Here is a 10420-nt window from a genome sequence, read left to right as displayed (position 1 = left end):
AAATCAAAATTGAGAAAGAAAAAAAAAAAATCATATTTTTCATAACTCAATTATAATCTATAGAAACCAAACAAAGCCCACAACAATTACGGTAATGCAAGATATTAAGAACACGATATTGAAACTCCAAAAATGTTATGGATTTCAAGATAACCAAAAAAAAAAAAAAAAAAGAAAAGAAAAGAAAAGAAAAAAGAAAAAGAAAAAAATTAAAAGAAAACCGAAAAACAGAATTCAATCATACCTCTTACACCGCCATGCAGAGACCGAAAAGAGGGGGCGGTCTTGCTAGCAAAATAAGAGAGCACCACTTTCCTCTTTGATTTTATAACCTTCATAGCCATAGCTCTGCAGCAATCTCCTCGCCTGCAATAGCCCATAGTAGCTCAATGGCACTCTCCCAATCATACCAAGCATGTTTGATGGGACTTTAGCAATTATCAATAAATTAAGATCGATTTTTCAGTAGGACGATAGAAGTAGAGAAAAAGAAGATCAATTGAGGAAAAACACAGCTAGGGCATCAAGAAGAGAATTTGGGGTCAGATGAGAAAGAGAGAAGGATTTACTTCTGCTGGGATCGAATCGGATAATGGATGATGAGATGTGCTACAAATGGTTCTCATCTCACTCATGATTATGGGTGGAAGAATCCAAAAAAAGAAGAAAACAAAAACAAAGACAAAAATGCCCATTTAATGTAGGTCCATAGCTAAAATTTCTACAAAAAAAAAAAGGTGTTATATTTGTTATTTTTTGAATTTGTTGCACCTGATTGTCATCTCATCCAAATTCAACAAAAAAACCAAGTGAACTGTACAAATTCCCAACTTGAGCATTGTATTTGAACACAACCAACAAAAGGTATGGAACCAAAATTATGTGACCTTCTGAAGTCACCGCAAATGAGCTGATTTTTAATGAATTGATGCCTGTTTTCAGCAATGTTGAAACGTGCCGAACATATTCTACACCAACTTCCATATATGCCGCACTTCTCTGCGAGTATGTGCTCTGAAGCTTCCGTCGTGGAATGATCCGGACCTTTTTCACTGAATCCATATTTTGAACCAAACAATTTTAAGTTACAAACATGACCATTAAGAAGATCCAGAAGGTAGGAAAGACAGAATTTTAAGGAAAAATTGCTTGGTATTTTGTATTTCTCAACTGAAAAATGAAGCTAAGGCTGTTGAGCAGGGTTTTCGGGCACATTTAATTTGGGCACACTTCCTCAAAAGGGTTTTTTTTTTTTTTTTTTCCTTCTCTTTTTTAAGGGGGTTTCAAAAAGGGTTTTTTTTTAAGGGTTTCAAGCCTGCTTTTTCTTCTTTTTTTTATCGATTCAGCAAAAACCAATTGGAATGGTTTACGCCAAGTTGGCTTTTAGCTCCTACTTTGTTGAGCAGGAGATGAGACAAGGGTCTACAAAGTACATCTAAATGCACAACATCTACTGTTGTTTGGATCAAAAAGGGGCTTAGGCCCCAAAAGCCCCTTCGGAGTTTGCATCCAACAGGTCCTTAGGAAACTGGTCTTGTTGTTTGGACCAATCAAACAAGATCTAACTCTTTAAAGCTAAGACCTATCTCTTTTTACACTTTTCTGTAATGAGAATTTCAAACTTTAGATGTTCCAAAACTCAAAAGTCAGGATTCATACAAACATAAACACAACCTGAGATGTTCTAAGAAGGCTTTGGACTTTTTAATGTCTGATTCAAGGTAGACTATCACTCACAATTTCTGTACCAATGAAAATAAGTGTAGCTTAGGGTGCAGTTGGTTGCACCAAACATCATGAAATTCGGTTTATACCATTGAAAACTAACCTTCCACTTTAATCTTGCCAACTACTTTCTTTGCCGCTCCACATATTCACTCATGTCCAATCATATCATGGCTGCCTCTTACAACAATGTCAACAAAAAAATGAAATTAGCGATACAGTTAAAAGAACCGTTGTAATATAGAACTCTCTCTGGCCATTAAAAAAAATTGGATTTATTTAAAAAAAAAAAAAATCCATACCGTTTCTTCCTAGATTTTTGCATTTTCCACCACCTGCACAAACATAATAAAGATGAGATCCAGAATGAAGCTCTAGCCTAAACCATCAAGAACCCAAATTCCTCAGTTTAAAAATAACGAATAGAGTCACAATAATTAAAAAGTAGACTACAACTCAAGCCAATACCTGAAAATTTGTAAACCCCTTGATGGGGTCTACTCCAAAGGCTTCCAAAACCTAGCCAAATGAACATGAAACCCTAGCCATCAACAAGCTCGTCTATCCTCCTACACCATACTGAAAACAAAGACCATAGCAGCACATTGCAATTCAAAATTCAGTATGGTGTGCTGTATAGAAAGTGGCTAAAAGATAATGACAGTACACTCGTTGTGTTGTAGTGGATATATCCTCACGAACAGCCATGCATACATTAATTTCCAACTATCAAATTAGAAGTTGATTTTTCAAACTATCACTAATGACTATTTTCTCCTAACAGTCCCAGCTGTACATGTGTTGCTAGCAAACCCGAAAACACAATTTTATTCTCTTTGTACCAAAAAGAAAAGAAAGAAAAATAAAGAAGAAAAGAAATGTGAATATCCAGCAAAGGATTATAAGCCTGTCAAAACAATAAACTGGTGAGATATCATAAAACTCAAATCTTTGCTAGTGCATTTTTCTACTCTAAGACAAGCATGGTCTCTAAAAGGCCGACTCGGACCAACTCATTCTGTTGATGAATAAGTCATGACTCACCCATTTCATGGGATGACAAGTTCCAGTCGGGCCTATTTTCACCACTGACACATGGTGTCAAGTTTGACCTTATAGGAACATTTCCCAAACACACATAGAGTGACATTACCATGAATCAGAATATTATAGAGGTACTCTCCAGTGCATGTGACACAGTACTTACTTGACTGTCCATTTTTGGAAAGGGTGTTTGTCACCCAAGATATATGGAGTTTCAGTACACAATGACAATATGGAGAAGCATCTCCACTTGTGCAGTTCACACCAGCTGCCCACTTGCCATCAATGCTCCCTTACTTGGGCTTGGGACTGGCTGACGTATCACTTCCTAGCATTTAAAAAAAAAAAAAAAGGTAAAAGAAAAACCAACACGAACCATAGTTCAATTCAGTTGAAAAAGAAGCAGCAAATACCTACAGGAGATGGATATCTCTTAACAGAACAGCTTCTTTTTGGGTGATGGCATGTCCTTCGAGTCGAACTACTTCAAGAAACTACATGTATTTTCCATCAACAAAGAAAACGAATCAATGCAAAAATAGACAAATAGAATAAAAATAGGGAAGTCACAGTATGAATACAAACTCAAGAGAGTTGCCACATTTCTCCTCCTCAGAGATTCCTAGAAATTTTATATAACTGAAATTTCAATAATGTTGTTAACAGGAATGTCTATCGTCAATACCTTGAATTTGTTTTGATGAAGGGGAATCCAAACTCTAAAGTTTCTCTACATCACACCATGTCTTGGTGAAAGATGCACTTTTCATTTTATTTTTTTTAAATCACTAATGTTGTTAACAGGAATGACTAATTGATATTGAGATATTTGGCTACACTAAATGTCTATTATCGATACCTTGGATTTTTTATTTTTTTTTTAAGTAACGAAAATATATTAAAGAGGAAACGAGCATACAACCAGGAATTGCTGAGATAGCAGAACCGAAATCATAAAAGCCTAAAAACAAAATATTATAGTCCTTGAGACCCAAAACATTAACCACCCACTCAATTATCAATTTTTTTTGCATAAGATCCCACTGCCTGAGCCGAAGCCTGGATGTCATTGAAATATTTGTCATTCCTTTCCTTCCAAATAGCCCACCAAATGGCGAGAATAGCCGTCCTCCAGATACGGGATTTGACTTTGCCCAACTTAAAGCCGTGCCAATACACTAGCATAGAGGACGCAGAATTTGGGATACATCCGCTGACGTTGAATCTGATAAAGAAGTCCAACCAGATCTGGGAGATGAAAGGGCAGTGTACCATGCAAAGATGGGTTAGAGTTTATTGCAGGGAACGTTCGTGGCCTAAATTCTTCTCTGTCAAATATTTCAGAAAATTCATCATCAACAAGGGAGCTGTAGGAACTGTCTCCTCCCCCATCTGGAAGGAGATTTTTAGTGCGCTGCCATTCACGTTCCACCACTCCAGATAGCTCCTCGGAGAGGGTGAGATCATTTTCTGGTTCAAAACTAGACAGGCCATGGATTTCTTGGTGCAACAGCAGTGGGGCCAATTCCACCCCATCTTCTTTACGCCCCTATCCGACTTTTTTTTCCCCTCAGCTGGTAGCAGCAGCCTTTCTGCCATCAGCCACCTTCTCCTAGCACCAACCCTTCAGGTTATTTCCCAATGCGCTGAATCTTCTTCAGACAGATCAGATAAGTTCATCTGGGACCTATCCCCCTCAGGGAATTTCTCCCTTAAGTCAGCGTGGAATGGAACAAGACAGCATCAAGTGAGGAAGCACTGGTCTTCATGGCTCTGGAATAAGTTCCTTCCCCCGAAAGTGGCGTTGTTTGTCTGGAAAGCCATCCATGGAGCAGTCCCTGTAGATGTCGTGGAGCAAAATGTTGGCATTCTAATGGTGTCGAAATGTGAGTGATGCCCAAAGTCCCCTCCCCTGACCCACCCCTCTCATATTCTCTCTTCGTCTTCTATTCGGACATTAGGGACCTCTCTCCTAGCTGCAGTTAGCCATCCTGCTGGCCTCCAATCCTCCTAGTCTGCCAGTGTCCTCCCACCTTACCCAGATTCTGCTCACCCTGATCATGCAGCCGAGGAGGCTAATCATCTGTTCTGTCATGGTAAAATTGCCAAGCTTGTTTGGTCTTATTTCCATAAGCTCTTTGACATTCCCTTCATCCAAAACCAAGCCCTTCTTCCCAAATTCCAGCAGTGGACAACAATGGCTTCGCCCAAATCTAGATTCAAGTCCCTCTTAGGCTCTGCCCCCTCCTTTATTTTGTGGGAAATTTGGCTTAGCGGAAACTCAGCCCGGTTTGAGGGACATACAATGTCAGCTGGTTCAATCATCCTCAGAGTCTCAAATTCGCTGAGAGAGACCGCTCCCTTGATCGCAGCCCCTGATAAGAATTCCCTAACCGAAGCCATCTCTTTTCAGATTCTGAAAATAACCACCACCTCCCCGTCATTCTCTAGGAAGCCGATTATTGTCAGATGGGTCAAGCCGCCATTGGGCTGGTTGAAGCTTAACACAAATGATTCTTCGAGAGGAAACCCGGGCTAGAGTGGTGGCAGGGGTGTTTGTAAGGATAGCCAGGGTCGGTTCATTTTTGCATTCAGGAGAAGCTATGGAGTAGCTTCTAACACTTTAGCGGAAGCTCAAGCCATGTTGGACGGATTGATCGTATGCTCCAACCTTGGCTTAAATAAATTTGTTGTAGAATCTGATTCAAAGCTCATAGCAGATGTGGCAGGGGATTCATCCGTCTCTTTCCCCTGGAAGATTTGGCAGGTCATGGGAGTTATTCAGCGATTGAGGTGGAGGCTCAATCTCTCTTTTACCCACATATTTCGGGAAGGGAACGCAGTAGCTGATGCTTTGGCAAGAAACGCAAGTGAAGGGTGCCCAGACTAGATCTTTAATTCCCGTTCTCTTCTTCCGAAGGAAGTTAAGGGCTTATTAGTTCTGGACAACACTGACTTAGGTACATTCAAAAATCGTTGAGGTTGTTTGTTCCCCTCTTCTGGTCTGTAGGGCAGCTAGCTCAGTCAGGGAAGTGCTTCTTAGTTAGCTTCCCTTTCCTTTTCCTATTTTAGCTCTCTGTATCTATCTTTGTAGATGTTTCATGATAGGTGGGGTCCACCCCTTTTTGTAGGATCCCACCCGAAGAGCTATAAATGTCTGTGATTAATGGAATTGTGGCATGAGTCCACCTTTTTTTGGGAAAAAAAAATGATCAACTGACTCCTCACTTTTCATGCAACAAAGGCATATGTTAACAAGCTGCATACCTCTTTTTCTAAGATTGTCTATAGTTAAGATCCGATTTTTAGCTGCCAGCCAACCAAAACAAATATTATTTTTTTTATTTTTTTATTTTTTTATTTTTTTATTTTTTTTTTGGGGGGTTTTTGGGGGAAACTTGAGTATTTCCAAACGAATGGGGAAGCCTGAGTCACTAGGGGATCAATACCTTGAATTTGTTTTGAATGATGTGCAACAATCAACACCACCAACAGGACAACTACAGACAAGAAAGACCAGTATTAATTTTATATCAGTAATCATGGTAAACCATCTTTGTTAGCAACATTGGTTTCACGAAGAAACAATAGCTAGATAGAAGTCATTATTACCAGTACCAAAGGATCCAGAAAATCATTATGCTCAGTTCTATTGTAGGAAGGTCATTCCTACATGAGACTACTACTACGAAAAATGCTTTGATTTGAGGTCAAGGTCCAAGCATGTGGAGCATGAATTTTGTGTCTTGGCGTCCGCCATCTTCTTCTATCCACATTTTGTTGCACAGCAAGCCAACAATGCAGTAAACTGAGATCCAATCTCCGATCTCACCCATAAACGATAAACAAGAAGAGATATAAACTAGAAGAAGAATTAAAGTATTCCAAACAAACCACAAGATAAGATATACATGGAAAAACCCCAAATAAGGGTAAAAAACCAGGGGTGCAAACTTCCACTATGAAGAAAACAAGGTTACAAGCAATATACTAACCTTTTCCCTTATATGTATAGAGAAAATCATTTGCCCACACTTTAAAATAACTCCTATAATACCTAGAAAAGCCCAAGGGACCCCTATTTATAGTTTAGGCAACTTCTCTTTTACACCTCTGCGAAAACTGACTCAAATTTCCACAATCCATATCAAATTCGGACTCAAATCTGCGTAAGCTCGACTGGTCGTGCAGAGTCCTCGACCAGTTGAGCGGCACCCTCGACCGGTTGAGCACATCCCACAACTGGTCGAGTGTCACGAAAATCCAAAACCCCAACTCATTGAAAAACGAGTCGAGTCAGTCCATGACTGATCGAGTGGCCGTCCAGATGTGGCTCCACATCTCAACAATCTCCCACTTGGAGACACATCGCCATAAATCTTTGTCTTTTATATCCGGAGTGCACCACCTCCCCGTCTTCAAGCCTGAGGACTAATCAAAACTGAACAGAGATTCAACTTCTCCTGTGTGACCACCTCGGTCAGCATATCCGCAGGATTCTCACTTGTATGAATCTTCTCCAAAACAATCGATCCATCTTCCAGTAACGAACATATGAAGTGATATCTAATATCAATGTGCTTGGTCCTTGAATGAAAGGTTGAATTCTTATCCAAGTGTATTGCACTCTGACTGTCACTGTATAGCTTGCAATCTGCTTGCTTTTTACTCAACTCTTCCATAAAACCTTGCATCCACACCATCTCCTTGCATACTTCTATAACCGCAACATATTCTGCTTTTGTCGTACTAATAAATACTATCTTCTGTAACTGAGAGACCTAACTGACTACAACACTACTTAGAGTAAAGACATAACCTGTAGTACTTTTTCTGCTATTGATGTCTCCTGCCAAATCTGAATCCAAGTAGCCTTGTAGTTTGATTCCCGATCCACCATAGCATAGCCCTATATCCTTAGTACCTACCAGGTATCTAAGAATCCACTTCACAACTTCCCAATATACCTTCCCGGGGTTGTTCATAAACTTGCTAACAACTCCCACTACTTGAGCAATGTCTGGCCTCGTGCTTACCATAGCATACATGAGACTCTCAATAGCTGACGCATAAGGAACTTTAGCCATGTAGTCTCGTTCCTCCTGCGTCTTTGCACCATGTTCCTTAGATAGCTTAAAGTGGTTGGCTAATGGAGTTCTAACCGGCTTAGCACCTCCCATTTTGAATCAATTAAGTACCTTGGCTATGTACTCTGCCTGTGACAAAACTAATTTCTTGTTTTCCCTATCACGCTTTATCCTCATACCTAGGATTTATTTTGCAACTCATAAATCCTTTATGGAAAATTCTTTAGATATTTGTCTTTTGAGATCTGAGATGTCCTTTATGCTTGAACCGGCCATAAGCATATCATCAACGTACAGAAGAAGGATGATGTACGATATATCAAACTTCTTCAAGTAACAATAGTGATCTGCATGACATCTCCTATAACCGTTTCCTGAAATGAAACTATCGAACTTCTTGTACCACTGCCTCGAGGCCTACTTCAGGCCATATAGACTCTTTTTCAGTCTAAACATCTTGTTCTCCTTTCCTGGTGTCACGTATCCTGTTGGCTGATGTATATATATCTCTTCTTCAAGGTCCCCATGAAGAAAAGTTGTCTTAACATCTAGCTGCTCTAGTGTAAGTCCTCTATAGCCACTATACTCAAGACCATGCGAATCGTAGACTTTTTATCACAAGTGAAAATATTTCAGTGAAATCAATACCTACCTTTTGTTGAAAACTTTCACAACCAATTTGGCCTTGTACCGTTTCGAACCATCGTGCTCCTCCTTCAGTCTGTAAACCCACTTGTTATGAACAGCTTTCTTACCCTTAGATAAAGTGACTAGCTCCCATGCATGATTAGACTCAAGAGGGCTTATCTCATCATCCATGGCTTACTCCCACTTAACCCATGTATCTGATTGTAATGCCTCTTCAAAACATTCTGGTTCACCATTATCTGTCAGTAGTAGATAATGTAAGGAGGATGAGTATCGGACCGTGGGTCTCCTCTCCCGAGTAGACCTCCTGACAACCGGTGTCCGTGGCTTTGCCTCATAATGCTCCTATGCATGATCATCCTATGGCGCTGTAATACCTGTCCAGTAACACTTCCAACTCTACAAATTCTTTCTCCTGGGCCTTATTTTCCTGCACATCGTCCTTATGCATCACTTTTTCATTGAAGACTACATCTTTACTTTTGATGATTTTCTTATTTTCTGTATCCTAAAACCTGTAGCCAAAATCATACTGCCCGTAGCTTATAAACGTGCACCTCCTAGACTTTGTATCCATCTTGTTTTTGTGCTCTGCATCAATGTGAACATATGAAGTACAACCGAACACTCTGAGATGTGCAAGGTTCACTTCTTTTCCAGTCCACGTTTCTTCTGGTAGGTCATCATCCAATGGTATTGAGGGACTTCTATTAATGAGATATATGGTAGTATTCATAGCACCTGCCCAAAACATCATAGAAAACCCTACATGTAACCTCATGCTCTTAGCGTGCTCAAGGATGGTCCTGTTAATGCGCTCAACCACACCATTCTGTTGTGGTGTCCCTGGAATCATTTTCTGATGTTTGATTCCATTTGTTACATAATACTCCTCAAATTTCTCATCACAGTACTCTCCCCCATTATCAGATCTGAGACATTTCATTGTTTTACCTATCTTGTTTTCTACCATTACTTTCCACTTCTTAAATACATCAAATACATCAGATTTGTGCTTTAAAAAATAAACTCATAGTTTTCTACTAACATCATCAATAAAAGAAACAAAATAATATGAGCCACCAAAAGATGATACCTGTGTCGGTCCCCACACATCAGTGTGTACAAGCTCCAACATATGCATCTTTGGAGCGTATCCTGTCTTCTTGAAATTACCCTCTTCTGCTTGCCATACATGCTATCCTCGCATAATTCCAAGTGAATGGACTTCAGCCCTGGTAGCTTCCTTTTTAACAATAGTACTTTCATCCCCATCTCACTTATATGTCCCAACCTTTGATGTTATAACTGCCCATTCACTCTAGTTGATGTGACTATGAGTGAACTATACGATCTTAAAGTCACGTAGAAAGTACCTTCCTTCCTGCCTCGAGATATCACCAAGGCACCTTTTGTGATCCTCCAGAAATCACTAGTGAATGTCGTCACATATCCGGTATCAGCCAACTGCCCTACTGAGATCAAATTCCGTCTTAAACTCGGTACATGTCTAACATCCTTCAATTTCAAAGTTGTTCCATCTTTCTGATTTATATGAACATCTCCCTTTCCAACAATACTGCATGGCTCATCATCACCCAAGTAGACTCTCCCAAAGTCACCTAACACATAGTTACGTAGAACTTCTTTGCATGAAGTGCATGAAATGAAGCACCCAAGTCTATGACCCAAGACTCATTCCTCGCATCAAGAGACAAGATCAACGCCCTGTGTCACTCTCCTCAGATAGAATCACTGAATCCTTCCCACCTTGAGAGCTTCCTTCTTATTTCTTGAGTGCTCTGTAATCACGTTTCATGTGCCCCTTCTTGCCACAATGCCAACACCCGTCTTTATCTTTCAGTCCCTTGGACTTCTTCCTCGACTTAGAACGTTCGTGTTTATTACCTCCTTTA

General features: G+C 40.0%; 1 long non-coding RNA gene across 1 annotated transcript; it reads right to left on the bottom strand.

The window, feature by feature from the left end:
- Positions 1 to 730: 730 nt before the first annotated feature.
- LOC131256848 (uncharacterized) lies at positions 731 to 6541 on the bottom strand. The gene is made up of 3 exons (XR_009176981.1): positions 6287 to 6541; positions 1829 to 2060; positions 731 to 1052 (listed from the first exon to the last, which is right to left on the bottom strand). It is a non-coding gene; the product is annotated as an uncharacterized LOC131256848 (long non-coding RNA).
- Between the last annotated feature and the right edge of the window lie 3879 nt (positions 6542 to 10420).

Source organism: Magnolia sinica, chromosome 9 (genome assembly GCF_029962835.1).
Source record: "Magnolia sinica isolate HGM2019 chromosome 9, MsV1, whole genome shotgun sequence".
NCBI lineage: Eukaryota > Viridiplantae > Streptophyta > Magnoliopsida > Magnoliales > Magnoliaceae > Magnolia > Magnolia sinica.
Note: the sequence above shows the minus strand (reverse complement) of the source record. Positions and strands in the feature narration are given on the sequence as shown.